We start from the raw sequence: 18,354 nt of genomic DNA on the forward strand, positions 1-18,354 counted from the left end.
TGTGTATGTAATTTACCTGCATTTTCTATATTTTCTACATATGTTTACAACCATGCACATTATGAAGTATTGTTTTGTGGACTTTACAATTTTTACCAAAATAGGATCTTTTTCCACCTGATTTTTGTTGTTCAATATTATACTTTCAGGATATACCCAGATAGATGCCTATATTTCTAGCTTACATATTTTTAATACTTTATTACATATAATTGTATAAATTTGGCATTCTCTTTGTGAATTGCCTATTCATATCACTTGTTCACTTTTTGTTGCATTGTTGGCTTTTTTTGAGTTATGGATTGTTGGGATTATTTATTCTTGACCCAAATCCTTTGAGTGTTATATATGTAGTAAACATCTGTCCCAAATCTATGACTTGTCTTTAAGTTTATGGCATTTTATGATATACACAAGTTTTTAATTTTAATGTAGCATATTTATCAACTATTGCCTTTATGGCTTGTATTATTATGATGATGAATATTGATACCTGGTAGGGAAAATTCTCCATTTTTATCATTCTTTGACAGTTTCTTGATTCTTTTTAGGACTTTGATGTCTCCAAATGATTTTCAGAGTCAGTCTGTCCATTTCTGTGAAATCCCCTTTTAGAACTTAAATTGGAATTCCCTTGAATTTATTAACTTGGAAACAACTGTGACCTTTAAAATATTTTCTCCCTATCAACAAGCTTGGTACAACTCTATCGGTCATCCCTTACAGCATTGTCACCTGTGAATGATCATAACTGTGTTCTTCATAGTCAATTGTGCACTTTTTTTTCCCTTGTCTCTTTGCACCAGCTAGGATCTCTAGTATATGCTTAATAAGCAACAATATGTCATTCTTGTCACTTTCTCAACTTTAAAAGGAATACTGCACTTTGAAAATTTTCCCAGTAAGTAACGTGTCTACTGTTTATTTGGGGTTTGATAGCTCTTATCAGGTTAAGGAAGATCCCATATAATTGTAGTTTGCCAAAGTTATTTCACTCTTGAGTGGACTTTGGATTTTCTAAAAAAAAAATCTGTATCCACATTATGATAAGATTTTCCCCCTTAATCTGTTAAAATTATGATTTTTAGTGATAAATATTTTAATGTCAAAAGATCTTGGCATCACTTCTTGGCCTTTTGGCTAAGATCAAGTTTAGCATCTGTTCTTCTTTTTTCTTTTTTGCTTTTTTTTAAATTAACATATAATGTATTATTTGTTTCAGGGGTACAGGTCTGTGATTCACCAGTCTTACACAATACACAGTGCTCCCTACAACACATACCGTCCCCAATGTCCATCACCCAGCCATCCCATCCCTCCCACCCCCCTCCACTCCAGCAACCTTCAGTTTGTGTCCTGAGATTAAGAGTCTCTTATGGTTTGTCTCCCTTTCTGGTTTCATCTTGTTTCATTTTTTTCCTCTCTTCCCCTATGATCCGCTGTAGCATCTGTTCTTGTCAGTTTAAAAGATCTTTGCACTCTTAGTTTAAGCCACACATTGTCATCATGTTTTTTTTTTTAAGATTTAATTTATTTTAGAGAGAGAGAGCGCCCATGGAGTGGGGAGGGGTAAGGGGAGAGGGAGAGAGAGAATCTTAAGCACACTCCTCACTGAGCTCAGAGCCCATCATGGGGCTCCTCATTCTCACGACCCTGAGGTCATGACCTGAGCTGAAATCAAGAGTCAGATGCTTACCCACTGACCCACCCAGGGGCACCATCATGTTCTTTTTAATGCATGTCTGATTTAGTTTTATACTATTTTCTTTTTTTTTTTAATTTTTTATTGTTATGTTAATCACCATATATTACATCATTAGTTTTTGGTGCAGTGTTCCATGATTCATTGTTTGTTCATAACACCCAGTGCTCCATGCAGAACGTGCCCTCCTCAATACCAATCACCAGGCTAACCCATCCCCCCACCCCCCTCCCCTCTAGAACCCTCAGTTTGTTTTTCAGAGTCCATCATCTCTCATGGTTCGTCTCCCCCTCTGACATACTCCCCTTTTCTTCCTCTCCTGTTATCTTCTTCTTTTTCTTTTTTCTTAAAATATGTTGCGTTATTTGTTTCAGAAGTACAGATCTGTGATTCAACAGTCTTGTACAATTCACAGCGCTCACGGTAGCACATACCCTCCCCAATGTCTAGAATTTTTACATCTATATATACATGAGATTGATCTATGATTTTATTCTTGTGTTGTCTAAGTTGGGATTTTGTATCAAGTTTGTATTTGCCTCAATAAATGACTTGGCTAGCTTTACTATTTATTATCTTATTCACTAGTTCAGTGATTCCCAGGTGCACATTTGGATTACTTGGGGAGTTTTTGTTTTTTGGCTTTTGTTTGTGTATAAAATAATGTTCAGTGTTTTTTGTCCGATACCAAATAAATCAGAATCTCTGGAGGTAGATCCAGGCATCAATATTTTAAAATGCTCCCCAGGTGACTATAATGTGAAGCCAGGTTTGAGAACCACTGCTGTAGAACAATTTGTATGATAGAACACATCTATTCTTCAGGGGCATAAGAAAGAAAATACTTGTTCTGTGAAATTCAGGTAGAACTCGTCTGCGAAAGTCTCTGGCCTGCTGATTTTGTATGTAGATTCTAAAATGTTCATTCAGTTTCTTTATTGGTTATATAGATCTATTCAAGTTTTTTTCTGTTATTTCTTAAGTCCGTTTTAGTAATTATTTCTTAGAAAATTCATTTCTAATTTATTGGCATAAAGTTGGTCATGATATTTCCATGTGAATTTTTAGTCTCCACTGTATCTCTAATTATATCCCTGCCTTTCATTTCTTATATTTTTAACATGTTTTTTCTTTCTTTTTTTTAAACATATTCATTATGTGGTTTCCATATTTTACTAGTCTTTCCAAAAGACCAGCCTTTGGTTTGTTGATGCTCTGTATTATTTTCTATCTCATTAATTTCCTCTGTATTCTGATTTTAGTTTTTCTAATTTCCTTAGGTTTACTCTTCATTCCACATGTGAGTGAAATCATACAGTATTTGTCTCTCTGACTGACTTATTTCACCTTGCATTGTACTCCCTAGGTCCTTCCATGTCATTACAAATGGCAAGATATCATTCTTTTTATGGCTGAATAATATTCCATTGTGTATATATGTATCACTTCTTCTTTGTCCATTCACCAGTTGATGGAAACTTGGGCTGCTTTCATATCTTGGCTATTGTAAATAATGCTGCTATAAACGTAGGGGTGCATGTATCCCTTTGAATTAGTGTTTCTGTATTCTTTGGGTAGATCAGTAGTGTGATTGCTGGATCTAAGGTAGTTTTGTTTTTGTTTTTTTTTTAACATTTTGAGGAACCTCCATCCTGTTTTCCAGAGTGGCTGCACAAGTTTGCAAGCCTGCCAATAGTGCACAAGTGTTCCTTTTTCTCCACATCTTTGCCAACACTTGTTTCATGTGTTTTTGATTTTAGTCATTCTGACAGGTGTGAGGTGATATCTCATTGTAGTTTTGATTTGCATTTCCCTGGTGGTAAGTATGACGAACATCTTTTCATGTGTCTGTTGACCATCTGGATGTCTTCTTTGCAGAAATGTCTGTTCATGTCTTCTGCCCATTTTTAACTGGATTATTTGTTATTTGGGTGTTGAGTTTTATAAGTTCTTTATATAGTTTGGATACTAGCCCTTTATCAGATGTCTCATTTACAAATATTTTCTCCCATTCCATAGGTCGCTTATTGATTTTCTTGATTGTTTCCTTCTCTGTGGAGAAGATTTTTATTTTGATGTAGTCCCAATAGTTTATTTTTGCTTTTGTTTCCCTTGTCTCAGGAAACATATCTAGAAAGATGCTGCTATGGCCAATGCCAGAGAAATTATTGCCTGTCCTCTCTTCTAGGATTTTTATGGTTTCACGTTTCATACCTAAGTCTTAAATCCATTTTGAGTTTATTTTTGTGTGTGGTGTAAGAAAGTGGTCCTGTTTCTTTCTTTTGCATGCTGCTGTCCAGTTTTCCCAACACCATTTGTTGAAGAGACTGTTTTTTTCCCATTGGATATTCTTTCCTGCTTTGTCAAAGTTTAATTGGCCATATAATTGTGTGTTTATTTATGGGTTTTCTATGCTATCCCATTGATCTATGTGTCTATTTTGGTGCCAGTACCATGCTGTTTTGATTACTATAGCTTTGTAGTATAACTTAAAGTCTGGAATTGTGATGCCTACAACTTTGCTTTTCCTTTTCAAGATTGCTTTGGCTATTTGGAGTCTTTGTGGCTCCATATAAATTTTAGGATTGTTTGTTCTAGTTCTGTGAAAAATGTTGTTGGTATTTTGATAGGGATTGCACTAAGTGTATAGATTGTTTTGGGTAGTATAGATATTTTAACAGTGTTTTTCTTCCAATCCATGAGCATGGAATGTCATTCCGTTTCTTGGGGTCATCTTCAATTTCTTTCATCAGTGTTTTATAATTTTCAAAGTACAGGTCTTTTACCTCTTTGGTTAGGTTTATTCCTAGGTATCTTATTATTTTGGGTGCAATTGTAAATGGGATTATTTTCTTAATTTCTCTTTTGCTGCTTCATTATTGGTGTATAGAGATGCAACAATTTTTTTTATTATTTAAATTCGATTAGCCAACATATAGTACATATTTAGTTTCAGATTTAGTGTTCAATAATTTATCAGTTGTGTATAATATCCAGTGCTCATCACATCATGATGCAACAAATTTGTGTACATTGATTTTGTATACTGTAACTTTATTGAATTCATTTATTAGTTCTAGAGGTTTTTTTGGTGGAGTTTTTAGGGTTTTTTATATAGAGTAACATCATCTGCAAATAGTGAAAGTTTGACTTCTTCCTTACCAATTTGGATGCCTTCTATTTCTTCTTGTTGTTTGATTGCTGTGGTTAGGATTTTCAGTACTATGTTGAACAGAATTGGTGAGAGTGGACATCTTTGTCTTGTTCCTGACCTTAGAAGAAAAGCTCGCATTTTTCCCCCCATTGAGTATGATATTGGCTGCAGGTTTTTCATATATGGCTTGTATTATGTTGAGGTATGTTCCCTCTAAACCTACTTTGTTGAGGGTTTTTATCATGAATGGATGTTGTACTTTGTCAAATGCTTTTTCTGTGTCTATTGAAATGATCATATGGTTTTTATCCTTTCTCTTATTGATGTTATGTATCACATTGATTGATTTACAAATATTGAACCACCTTTGCAGCCCAGGAACAAATCCCACTTGACCTTGGTGACTGATTTTTTTAAATAAATTGTTGAATTAAGTTTGATAGTATTTTGTTGAGGACTTTTGCATGTATGTTCATCTGGAATATTGGCCTGTAGCTCTCTTTTTTAGTGGTGTCTTTATCTGGTTTTAGTATCAGAGTAATGCTAAGCCTCAAAGAATGAATTTGGAAGTTTTCCTTCCTTTTCTATTTTTTGGAATAGTTTAAGAAGAATAGGTATTAACTCTTCTTTAAATGTTTGGTAGATCTCACCTGTGAAGCTATCTTGTTCTGGGCTTTTATTTCTTGGGAGTTTTTTGATTACTGATTCAATTTCTTTGCTGGTTATCAGTCTGTTCAAATTTTCTATTTCTTCCTCTTTCACTTTTGGTAGTATTTATGTTTCTAGGGATTTGTCCATTTATTCTAGGTTATCTAATTTTTTGGCATATAGTTTTATCATAATATTCTCTTATAATCCTTTTTATTTCTGTGGTGTTGGTTATTATTTCTACTCTCTCATTTGTGACTTTATTTATTCAAGTCCTTTGTCTTTTTTCTTGATAAAGCTGGCTAAAAGTTTATCAATTTTATTGATTTCTTTTTTCAAAGAACTGGCTCCTGGTTTCATTGATCTGTTCTATTGTTTTTTTAGTTTCTATATTGTTTATTTCTGCTCTAATCTTTATTATTTCCTTCCTTCTGATGGTTTTAGGTTTTGTTGATTGTTCTTTTTCTAGTGCCTTTAGGTGTAAGGTTAAGTTCTTTATTTGAAGGTTTTCTTGCTTCTTAAGGTAGGGCTGTATTGCTATAACTTTTCCTCTTAGAACCATTCTTGCTGCTTCCCAAAGGTCTTGGACAGGTCATGATCCCAGTGTTCTGGGATTGAGTCCTGCATCAGGCTCTTTGCTCAACGGGGAGTCTGCTTCTCCCTCTGCCTGCCACTTGCTCTTTCTCGCTCTTGCTTGCTCTCTCTGACAAATAAATAAAAAAATCTTTAAAAAAAATAAAGTCTGTTTTGTCTGATATAAATATTGCTACTCCAGCTTTCTTTTGACATCTATTTGCATGATAGATGTTTCTCCATCCCCTCACTTTCAATCTATAGGTGTCTTTAGGTCTAAAATGAGTCTCTTGTAGACAGCATATAGATGGGTTTTGTTTTTTTATCCATTCTGTTACCCCATATTTTTAGATTGAAGCATTTAGTCCTTTACATTCAAAGTAATTATTGATAGATATGTATTTATTGTCATTTTATTGTTTGTTTTGTGGTTGTTCTGAAGATTTTCTCTGATCATTTCTTGTATTTCTCTCTTTCATGGTTTGCTGCTTTTCTTTAGTGATATTTTGGATTTCTTTCTCTTTATTCTTTGTATATTTATTAGTGATTTTTGATATATGGTTACCATTAGGTTTGTATATAACGTCTTCTGCATATAGCATTCTATATTAAGTTAATGGTCATTTTTGTTTGAACTCATTCTTTACTTCTTTCCTCCCCACATTTTAGGTATACATTGTCATATTTCACATCCTTTTATGTTGTGAGTTCCTTGACTGATTTTTTACAAAATTTTTATTTTTCCTGCTTTTGTGGTTCCTACGAGTAGGAACTGGCGAACCAGTATAAAGATACTGTCACTTTTGGTCTCTCCTTTCAACTCAAAGTGTCCCCTTTAACATTCCTTGCAGGGCTGATTTAGTGTTCATGAACTTTAGTTTTTTGTTTGACAGCCCTGTTGGATAGAGTTTTCTTGGCTGCAGATTTTTTCCCATTCAGCACTGCCACTTCCGTCTGGCTTCCCAACTTTCTGTTGAAAAATCTCCTGCTAGACTTATGGGTTTTCTCTTGGAAGTTACAGACTTCTTTTGTCTTGCTGCTTTTAAGATTTTTTTCTTTATTGTTATATTTTGCAAATTTAATTACAATACATCTTGGTGTTGGTCTACTTTTGTTGATTTTGATGGGAGTTCTCTGTGCCTCCTGGATCTGGATATTTGTTTCCTTCCCCAGATTAGGGGCATTTTCAGCTATTATTTCTTCAAGTAAATATCCTGCCCCTTTTTCTGTCTCTTCTTCTTCTGGGACTCCTGTAATATGGACGTTATTACATTTGATGGAGTCACTGAGTTCCCTAAGCCTAATCTTATTCTGTGAAATTATTTTTTCTCTCTTTGGTCAGCTTGATTACTCTTCATTACTCTATCTTCTAGGCCACTAATTTGTTCCTCTGCTTTTTCTAGCTTGCTATTCATTCCATCTAGCTTTTTCTCGTTTTGTTTATTGAGCTCTTAATCTCTGCTATGTTATTCTTTATCTCTGTGGTAAGGGTCTCATGTCTTCCACACTTTTGTCAAGTCTAGTGAGTACCCTTATAATCACTGCTTTAAATTCTCTATCACGTATGTTACTTATATCCATTTTACTTCAATCTCTGGCTGTGGCCCTGTCCTGCTTTGCCATTTGGGATAATTTTTTTTCTCCTCATTTTGTCTACCTCTCTGTGTCTGTTTCTGTGTGCTTAGAAATTCAGCTATTTCTTCTGCTCTTGAAAGTAGTGACTTCATGAAGAAGAGGTCCTGGAGTGCCCTGATGTGCAACATTCCATGTTCACCAGAACCTAGCTTTTCAGGAGAGTATCTTATGTGTGTTGCTTAGGCCCTGCTATTGTATCTGAGTCACTTTTCCTTTCAGTGCAATCATCTTCACTGACTGTCTGCCTATTGTAGGCTGTGCTTGCTCTCTGTGGTGTTAGTGGGACCCAGGTAGGCCAGCTATGAGTTGGCATGTCCACCAGGGAACTTGGGAGTGGGGCAACAATGTTAGCACAATTTGTGCCAGGCCTCTTGTCCTATACTAGATCCCCCAAAGTGCTGCAGTAGCTGGGGGCTGTGCACAGAGGTGGCTGGGGGCACAAGGCCTGATATGTGGTGGTGGCTGGGTGGGATATGTTCAAGGCTTTAACAGAATTTGTCCTGAGCCCAGGGCTGAGCCTAGCAGGCTTGGAGTGGTGAGTCTTCAGGAGAACTTTTGGCCTGGTGCACTGCTAACAGTTTAGGTAGCAAGTGTCTGTCCAGGGCTGCCTCCTGCAGGTGGCTCTGTGTTTATGCTGGGGAGTTGGGGAGGAAAATGGCAACTGCCAGCTCCCTCATTTTCAAAGAAGTGCCTCAACATGCTCCGAAATCAGTATGAACAGATCTGTTTCCTGTTTGCTCCCAGTGTTGTGTAAACTGCCTTTTTTATGTTGCCTCTGTGTGCAAGCTGCTGTGTCTTTAAGGGTGGAGAACCAGCTATCACTCGTCCTTCAGGCTCACCCAGTGTTGAGTCAACTGATTTTTAAAGCTCTAGTCTCCAAGTATCACTGGTTTTACAAACTCATGGAATTCGGCCACTCTGGTTTTTTAAAGCCAAACTTTGTGGGGATAAATGTTACCTGTGTGAACTCCCTGGTATGAGGGCCCATTTCTCTTGCTTCTGTGCATGTAGCACCCTCCCTTCTGTGGGCAACCTCCCTCCACCTTTCTGACTTTCCTAAACTTTTGGATGCAGCTTCTTCTCTATATTTAGTTGTGGAGTTTGTTCTGCTAGTCTTTGGATCACTCTCCAGTTTATTGATTTGGATGTAGATGATACCTTGTTGTAAATGTGGATGGAGTGAGCACAGGGTCCTCCTACTCGATCATCTTCCCAAGCTCCTCCAATGCTGTTTACTTTAAAGTTAACTTTTCTGATATACACATAGGTGACCCAGCTTTGATTTTGTGAATCATCTATTTTTATCTATCCTTGACATTTAGTCATTATATTGCTAAAGGTTTTAGGCAGGTCTCTTGTAAATAGCATATAGCTGGCTTTAAATAATTCCTTTTTATGAGTATCTTTCAACCTGATTGTTTAGGGGATTTAAATTTATTGTGGTTACTGATATACTTGAATTTATATTTGCCATCTTATTTTAGCTTTTCTATTTACCATGCTTTTTTTATTTGCTCTTTTCCCCTTCATGCACTCTATTGGATTGCTTAAATTTTTCTTATTCTCAAAGATTTGGGATAGTCAGCTTGTGAGTCTACCGCGTACTTCTTGTTTCTGTCACCCATTCCTTTCTCTTTCTTTGAGAGTAGAGCCATGAATTTTAAAAAACTCTTGCTTTATTTGATCATTGAAATTAGTGAACCATTTTTCTAGAAGTAGCAGTCTGTAATTAATATTTTGAGTCCATCTGTAATTATTCTTGATGGATAGTACAAACTAAGAGATCTATTTTAGAAAAATTTTCCAAATTGCCAACCAACTGTTCCAGCATCACCATTGAAGAATTCCTTCTTTCCTCATTGATTTGAGATGGTGTTTTGACATATACTCCATTCTTCTCTAGATTCAGATCTTTTTCTGAGACATTTATAATGGCATATAGATATATATGTCTATTCTTGTATTTTTATCATATTGTTCTAATGATTAGAGTTTTAGAATATACATTAATGCCAGGTAAGTTAACAGCCTATTCATTATCTGTCCTTTGTAAAATTTATTGACTATTTTTATGTTTATTTTTCCTGTTAAATTTTGAGAACTTTTTGTAAATTTCAAGGAAAAGTATGTTTCAAGTTTTGTTGTGGGATAATTAAATTCTTTTTAAGTCACTTTATCATGTGTGAATATATTCTTGTATGTACTTCAGTAAGGTCACTCATGTTATATATATTCTGAATTTTTGTTTATTACTAAACATTTTTGATTACTTTTTTGTAGGTTAAAAATAACTTAAGCAATGTTAGATAGTCACATGGCAAAGCACATTAACAATACAGAAATATGTACAATGGGAAGTATATCTTCCTCATAATGCCATATCTTTAGAACTTCAGTATGATTTTAGAATGCATTTGTCCACAAATAATGGAACATCCTACTAATGGCTTAAATACACAAGGGCTTATTCATTCTATGCAGTAAGAACTCCAGTAGTAGGCAATGTGGAGCTAGTATGGCTCAGAAAAGCCATCAGGGACCCAAGCTTCCTTTATATTTTTTTTTACCCTACTTCCTATAACATGTAGCATTTACCTTCATGCTTGTCAACTCATGGTATTAAACCTCCAACCTCAAGTTCATGTTACAGGCAGGATCAAGGAGTAAAGGGAGTGTCAACCAACTAAATCTGTACTCTGAAGCTTTCCTAGAAGCATCGTCTAGAAATTTTTACTTATGGGTATTATATAAGACTGATGAATCACTGACCTCTACCTCCGAAACTAATAATACACTATATGTTAACTAATTAAATTTAAATAAAATTTTAAAAAGTGGAGTTTTGCTAGTAAGAAAGAAATGGAGAATGGATATTAATAGGCAACTAGCTGTGCTTGCTTCCTCTTATCATCTGTCACTGTTAGGTTTCTGGGTTTTGTTTTTTCTTTTTTCTTTTTTCTTTTTTTTTTTACTGATTTTTCTATATGTATATAAGCATATTCCTTTGTGTGTTCTATAATTCCAATCATTGTTTAACACTAGTTCTATATTTAGCAGACTTAATGCTCACTATCTTCTTTTACGTTGTTTTTTCCCATACTTTTCTAGTTTGCTTTGATTTTGATTTCAAGTATTTTTCAGAATTGCTCGTGTCTACTCTATTTCTTGTGTTCTTATATGTTAGGAATTATTTGCAGTTACCTTTATGTTTGAAAGATAGCTTGCATGGGCATAACATTCTTGAGTCACATTATCTTTCCCTGAAGACTTTTTAAAATATTATTCTAAGATTAAGAGTCTCTTATGGTTTGTCTCCCTCTCCAGTTTCATCTTGTTTCATTTTTCCCTCCCTTCCCCTATGATCCTCGGTCTTGTTTCTCAAATTCCTCATATCAGTGAGGTCATATGCTTGTCTTTCTCTGATTGACTTATTTTGCTTAGCATAATACCCTCTAGTTCCATCCACGTTGTTGCAAATGGCAAGATTTTAATTTTTGATGGCTGCATAATATTCCATTGTATATATATATACCACATCTTTATCCATTCATCTGTTGATGAACATCTAGGCTTTTTCCATAGTTTGGCTATTGTGGACATTGCTTCTATAAACATTGGGGTGCATGTGCCCCTTTGGATCACTACATTTGTATCTTTGGGGTAAATACACAGTAGTGCAATTGCTGGGTCATAGGGTAGCTCTATTTTCAACTTTTTGAAGAACCTCTATACTGTTTTCCAGAGTGGCTGCACCAGCTTGCATTCCCACTGACAGTGTAGGAGGGTTCCCCTTTCTCCGCATCCTCACCAACATCTCTCATTTCCTGACTTGTTAATTTTAGCCATTCTGATTGGTGTGAGGTGGTATCTCATTGAGGTTTTGATTTGGATTTCCCTAATGCCGAGTGATGTGGAGCACTTTTTCATGTGTCTGTTGGCCATTTGGATGTCTTCTTTGGAAAAATGTTCATGTCTTCTGCCCATTTCTTGATTGGATTATTTGTTCTTTGGGTGTTCAGTTTGATAAGTTCTTTATAGATTTTGGATACTAGCCCTTTATCTAATACGCCTTTTGCAAATATCTTCTCCCATTCTGTTGGTTGTGTTTTGGTTTTGTTGACCGTTTCCTTTGCTGTGCAAAAGCTTTTTATCTTGATGAAGTCCCAATAGTTCATTTTTTGCTTTTGTTTCTTTTGTCTTTGGTGATGTTTCTAGGAAGAAGTTGCTGCGGCTGAGGTCGAAGAGGGTGTTGCCTGTGTTCTCCTCAAGGATTTTGATGGATTCCTGTCTCACATTTAGGTCTTTCATCTATCTTGAGTCTATTTTTGTGTGTGGTGTAAGGAAATGGTCCAGTTTCATTCTTCTGCATGTGGCTGTCCAATTTTCCCAACACCCTTTGTTGAAGAGACTGTCTTTTTTCTATTGGATATTCTTTCCTGCTTTTGTCAAAGATTAGTTGACCATAGAGTTGAGGGTCCATTTCTCGGTTCTCTATTCTGTTCCATTTATCTGTGTGTCTGTTTTTGTGCCAATACCACACTGTCTTGATAATTATGGCTTTGTAATAGAGCTTGAAGTCCAGAATTGTGATGCCACCAGCTTTGCTTTTCTTTTTCAATATTCCTCTGGCTATTCGGGGTCTTTTCTGATTCCATACAAATTTTAGGATTATTTGTTCCATTTCTTTGCAAAAAGTTGATGGTATTTTGATAGGGATTGCATTAAACGTGTAGATTGCTCTAGGTAGCATAGACATTTTCACAGTACTTGTTCTTCCAATCCATGAGCATGGAATGTTTTTCCATTTCTTTGTGTCTTCCTCAACTTCTTTCATGAGCATTCTATAGTTTTCTGAGTACACATTCTTTGCCTCTTTGGTTAGATTTATTCTTAGGTATCTTATGGTTTTGGGTGAGATTCTAAATGGGATTGACTCCTTAATTTCTCTTTCTTCTGTCTTGTTGTTGATGTATAGAAATGCCATTGATTTCTGTGCATTGATTTTATATCCTGCCACTTTACTGAATTCTCTGTATGAGTTCTAGCAGTTTTGGGGTGGAGTCTTTTGGGTTTTCCACACAAAGTATCATATTATCTGCAAATAGTGAGAGTTTCACTTCTTCTTTGCCAATTCAGATGCCTTTGATTTCTTTTTGTTGTCTGCTTGCTGAGGCTAGGACTTCTAGTACTATGTTGAATAACAGTGGTGATAGTGGACATCCCTGCCGTGTTCCTCACCTTAGGGGAAAAGCTCTCAGTTTTTCCCCATTGAGAATGATATTCGCTGTGGGTTTTTCATAGATGGCTTTTATGATATTGAAGTATGTACCCTCTGTCTCTTCACTGTGAAGAGTTTTGATCAAGAAAGGATGCTGTACTTTGTCAAATACTTTTTCTGCATCTATTGAGAGGATCATATGGTTCTTGTTCTTTCTTTTATTAATGTATTGTATTGATTGATTTGCGGATGTTGAACCAACCTTGCAGCCCAGGAATAAATCCCACTTGGTCGTGGTGAATAATCCTTTTAATGTGCTGTTGGATCCTATTGGCTAGTATTTTGGCGAGAATTTTTGCATCCATGTTCATCAGAGATATAGTTCTGTAGTTCTCCTTTTTGATGGGGTCTTTGTCTGCTTTTGGGATCAAGGTAATACTGGCCTCATAAAAGGAATTTGGAAATTTTCCTTCCATTTCTGTTTCTCTTAATCACAGGAAACAAACTGAAGGTTGCTGCAGTGGAGGGGGGTGGGAGGGATGGGGTAGCTGGGTGATGGACATTGGGGAGGGTATGTGCTATGGTGAGTGCTGTGAATTGTGTAAGACTGATGAATCACAGACCTGTACCTCTGAAACAAATTATATATTATATGTTAATAAAAATATAAAAATAAATAAAATAAAATATTATTCTACTATACTTTAGCAGGAAGCTTGAGACCTTATTTCCATTTATAAGCTCTTATTTCCATTTATAAGTGATTATTTTGCATGAATGTCAATAAAATTCTTTGTTCGATTTTGAACTTAGGTAATTTTACAAAGATTTACCTTGTTAATATTTCTATATCAGTCTTTCTTTGGAACACCATGGGTCTATTCAATCTGTATACTCAGGTCTTCTTTTTATAACTAAATTATCAAATGGGCTGGACTTAATAAATATAACAATAAATTTTATTTAGCTTTCACCACTGTTTTCAAGCATGCTTTGTTGGACATTTCTTTCTTGCCCCTGAGTGACATTTTGGGCAGATATAATAACTTTTTGGTGATTTTCAGGCATTAATATAAACATAATTTTTATGTATAAAAAGATAGTTAAGAGTCTTTTATGGTTTGTTTCCCTCTCTGATTTTGAAAAGACTCAATCTAATCTAAATAAAAGTTCTGTCTTACATCCAACTTAAAACTTTCTATCTTCAGTTCAAGCCCTGACCAAGCTTGGAAATTTGCTTTAGGAAAGGGGTCACTCTACTGCTTCTGGATGGGGCAGAGAGAATGAATGAAAGCTTGAGATATATATATTAGCACTCACTAAATGCCAGCAACACTCCCACTCCAATCATTGTGACACTCTAAAACACCCCCACACATTTATAAATGTCCTCTGGCAGTGAGTATTTTCAACCCAAATGGTTTAGTTCTCTAAGTGACATTTGGCAATATCTAGAGACGTTTTTGATTATCCCACCTGTGGAGGCCAAGGACACTACTAAACATACTACAGTGCACAGGATAGCCCCCACAACAAGGAATTATGTGATACAAAAATATCAGTAGTGTTGACATCGAGAAACCCTGTTCTAGGGAGTGGAAGGTTATGCTATACCCAGTTGAGAATCCTTAGAATACTGACTGGCTAGCAAGGAAGCTTGTGTGTTACATGTTTCCTGTGTAATTATATTGCAGAGCTGACCACCAATGACATTTTCCCCCCATCCTACATTCCCTCATTCAACCTTTATTCCTCTGCCATTCCACAGATTTAACAGAGCTCAGGGACACACTGACTATTTTTAAGAAACTATTGGTTTGGACTATAAGGAGGTGTATCGTTTTTTATAGAATCTTCCATTTTACCAAAGATGTGCTGAGACTTGTGTTCTACTCTTGGTTTTCTCATTCAACCAGTTCAAATTTTCTCTGCATTGGACAACTTTACTCATATATTATGATTTGAAATTTGCATGTATTTTACTTTTATTGAGAATATATTTTTTTCTCTATTTATCCCTTTCCTCATTGTTTTCAGCTGGTTTCAGAGATGAGCACCTGACCAAGTTACCTTTGCTTTGACATCTGTAACCTCATGTTATTTATACCTGATTGCTAAATATTTTTTCTTACTCTTCGTAATAAATATTTTCCATAGTCTACTTTATAACTGGCTATTTCTGACAGAAAAATATTTACTTTATATATTTAGTGTGAAACTAGTTACCTTATTCAACCATTTAAGGATTCTGTTAATTTTTCACTGGAAACTCACTGTTTTTCTAGGTCGGCAATGAGTCAATACTGAGAATTTTGTTAGCTCTTTTCCAATTTTTAAAGCCCTTGTATCTTTTATTGTGTCCTCTGGAGTTGGACAAAAATTTTAGGGGCATATTAAAATTTGTGGTAATAAAGGACACCCTTTTATTAACATTGAGAATTCCACTAATGTTCTATTATTATTCAGTCATGTATTCATTCCTTCATTAACTATTTTTAATTACCTACCATGTAATAGCACTGTACTAGGTGCTGTGAATATAGTGAACAAAAAAGTAGTCCCTGCCCTCATGGAATGAATAGTCTCAAGGTGATACGAATGTTAAACAATCATGAAAATAAATTTATAGTAAATTCTGAGGTGATCTAATTTAAACTAGATATCAGGAAAATCTACTGTAAATAAAAAACATGTACGGTGAGTCCTAAAGAATATGCAGGAGTTAGTTAAGGAAAAAACATTCCAAACAGAAGAACAGTATGCACCAAAGCCTTGAGATCTATTGTTTGAAGAACTGAACGGAATCTGGTAGGGCTGGATCTTAGTGAGTAAGAAAGAGTGCTGACCAGAGATGTAGCTGGAAAGGTTATCTGTGGTTGGTAATTCAGGGCCTTGGTACACCTTTTGGTGAGGAAGAAGATATTCAGAGTTGTAAGATGGGGTAATGTCTGTCTGAGGGCTATTTTTGATATGAGATATGAAATAAGATCGTCTTCAAGAGAAGGAAATTAAGCAGTGGTAGAAGGTAAGTTTGGTGAGTTAGAAGAAAGGAAAAAAATAAAACTAGTTCTTGCAGAAAGAGAGCAAACTTACTAGAGAAATATAATAAGACTTTTGCAGTGTTTAATTCCAAGTTGATAATTTGTCATAAATTTATAAGAAATGCCCAACTTTTATGGCTCTGAAATTTTCTCTATCAACCTTTCAGTTGCAGTCACACATCATGCGAGTGGTAGGCTTCATCCAGTGTTTTATTTTACTGGTGTTAAAAAAGAAGGGAAAGAAAAGAGCATTAACAGCATTTTCAAAAGGCCAGTAGTAATGATGAACTGTCAGTTATATTATGAATAGGGAGAAAGTGAGGTAGGAGGGAACTGAAAGAAAATGAAGAGGTCAATGGAGATCTTAATGAAATAGAAGAACTGTTTCAGCAAAACTATGTGAGCAAGTGAACTGCAAGAACAGGAAGTTGTGTTGGAGAGTGGGATGTCTGAATTAGTGATTTCAAAGAGGATGCAGATTCTTATGACAACAAGGTAGTTCTAAAATGTGACTGGGAATGGGTGGCTGAAATAGAATGGAGAAGTTTCTTGTTCTCTAGCAAAGGGAAAATCAGAGCCCCAAAACTGTCCCTTTATGGGTAGTGAAAGATGCCCTTGGCAATTTACATTTTGCCTGCCAGTCTTTTTACATTTGATTTAAGTGTGTGGCAGCAAGTATCTTTGTTCCTAGGTGCCTGGACCAGATACCTTCTGCAGCATACTTCAGATTATACAGAAGATTGTTCCAATTTATAATTTCCTATGAAAACCCTGACACAATGAGTCATCTGCCTGATTTCCTACTCTGGGTCCTTTAAAATCTGTGTTCTAAATCTTTCTGTTCCTTCATGACTGACTTCTTGCTCTTTCATTCCCCGAATTGGCCTGTTTTGCAAAAATTGAAAAACAGTGGCACAAATTCCTGTTATTTAAAAAAAAATTATCACAACGTGTAAAATTACAGTATTAAAATGGTTCTTGCAGAGTTTCCGGGAATTCATTTTCTTCCTTTGCTTAGCATAAACCAAACCCACTGCAGATTGGTGGGCGTTCTGGCAATAAAGTATAGGATTCGGCATTCAGAGACATTCCTCTGAGCCAGCAGAGCAAGTCACAGAACTTGAACTCTAAAACCTTTTTGTTTCACAAGAGCACAAGTGCCAATGTCCGGGCTTACCATTTCATTAATTTTACTAATTTTCCCTTGAGGTTAAAACTTGTTTCCCCAGTTGAGGCCATAATAAAACTCTTCCTTACTTCTTCCTGAAAGTAGTCTTAAAAGAAGATGTCAGTATGATTCAGGGTGGATGATCCTGCATGCTGTAACTTCAGTAAGCCCCAAGTCAGGTCTCTAGCTCAATCTTTCTTCTCTTGTGATTCTGCCCACATACATGGTTTTTTCCTTAGTCCCTTCTCTGCTGTTTCTGATACTTAACTCCACTACTACATTTATGTATACATTTGGCATGTTTATGCAATTGCTCTCATATCATCCTTAAGTGGCTGGTTTAGGTGGTTTCATATCAAACCAATTTCTTTATCTCAGCGGGAATTCTCCCCAAGGACAGGGCCATGTTGCCCACATTTTGCATCCCCACACACAATATAAACTGGAGGCAAATTGAATCGGATATTTGCTATCTCACTTTCTCACTTTCTTATAAATGTGCCCTCTGCTTTGAGGAGAAAGAATCATATTATTAGAAAACTAGTTCACATCAGGGATTTAGGCAAACTCAAAAATGTGAAACCCTCCATTTCTGTTTTAGGCTCAGTTCATAGTAACACCCTATTTGACACCATGTTCCTTTTCCTTTCCTGCATCTATAGTAGTTGATAGAGAATGAAGTCAATTTCCCAACTTGGGAAACTAAGGCTTACTTTGGCTTCATTACTGAGTCTTTGTTTGTGCTGCCCAGTCACACTAGCCTGGGCCTTAAAAATGGAGAGGAAGCTTCTGGGTTTCATGAGGCAGAAGCTAGAAAATTTTGTGGCCGTAAACAATAGTCCCATTCTCTCTTGCAACTTTTTGAAGACTATTATAATGCATAGAGTAAATAATGCCATCATTTTAAAGCTTGTCTAGATAGAGGACAGGGACTGCTGGCCTCATCTATTTCCTACAGATCACCTAGAATGGCTTCAGTAAATTCAAATTCACTTCAACCCATATTTATTGAGTACCCACTAGATGCTAGGTACAGTTTTAAGGCTTTAGACACAAGACTGAATAATAGAAGAATCTTGCCTTCACTAAGCTCACAGTCTAGTGACAGAAACAGGTAAGTAACCAATTATGATGCAATATGGTAAGTACTCTAATAAGGAAAAACACAGAGTGCCTTGGGAACACAGAAGACAGGCATTTGATCTAGTGAAAGAG

The 18,354-nt window shown here is 35.9% G+C and overlaps 1 pseudogene; it reads left to right on the forward strand.

The window, feature by feature from the left end:
• Window positions 1-1,120: 1,120 nt before the first annotated feature.
• On the forward strand, window positions 1,121-1,278 carry LOC113931694 (annotated as a pseudogene).
• The last annotated feature ends 17,076 nt before the right edge of the window (window positions 1,279-18,354 follow it).

Source organism: Zalophus californianus, chromosome X, assembly GCF_009762305.2.
Source record: "Zalophus californianus isolate mZalCal1 chromosome X, mZalCal1.pri.v2, whole genome shotgun sequence".
NCBI lineage: Eukaryota > Metazoa > Chordata > Mammalia > Carnivora > Otariidae > Zalophus > Zalophus californianus.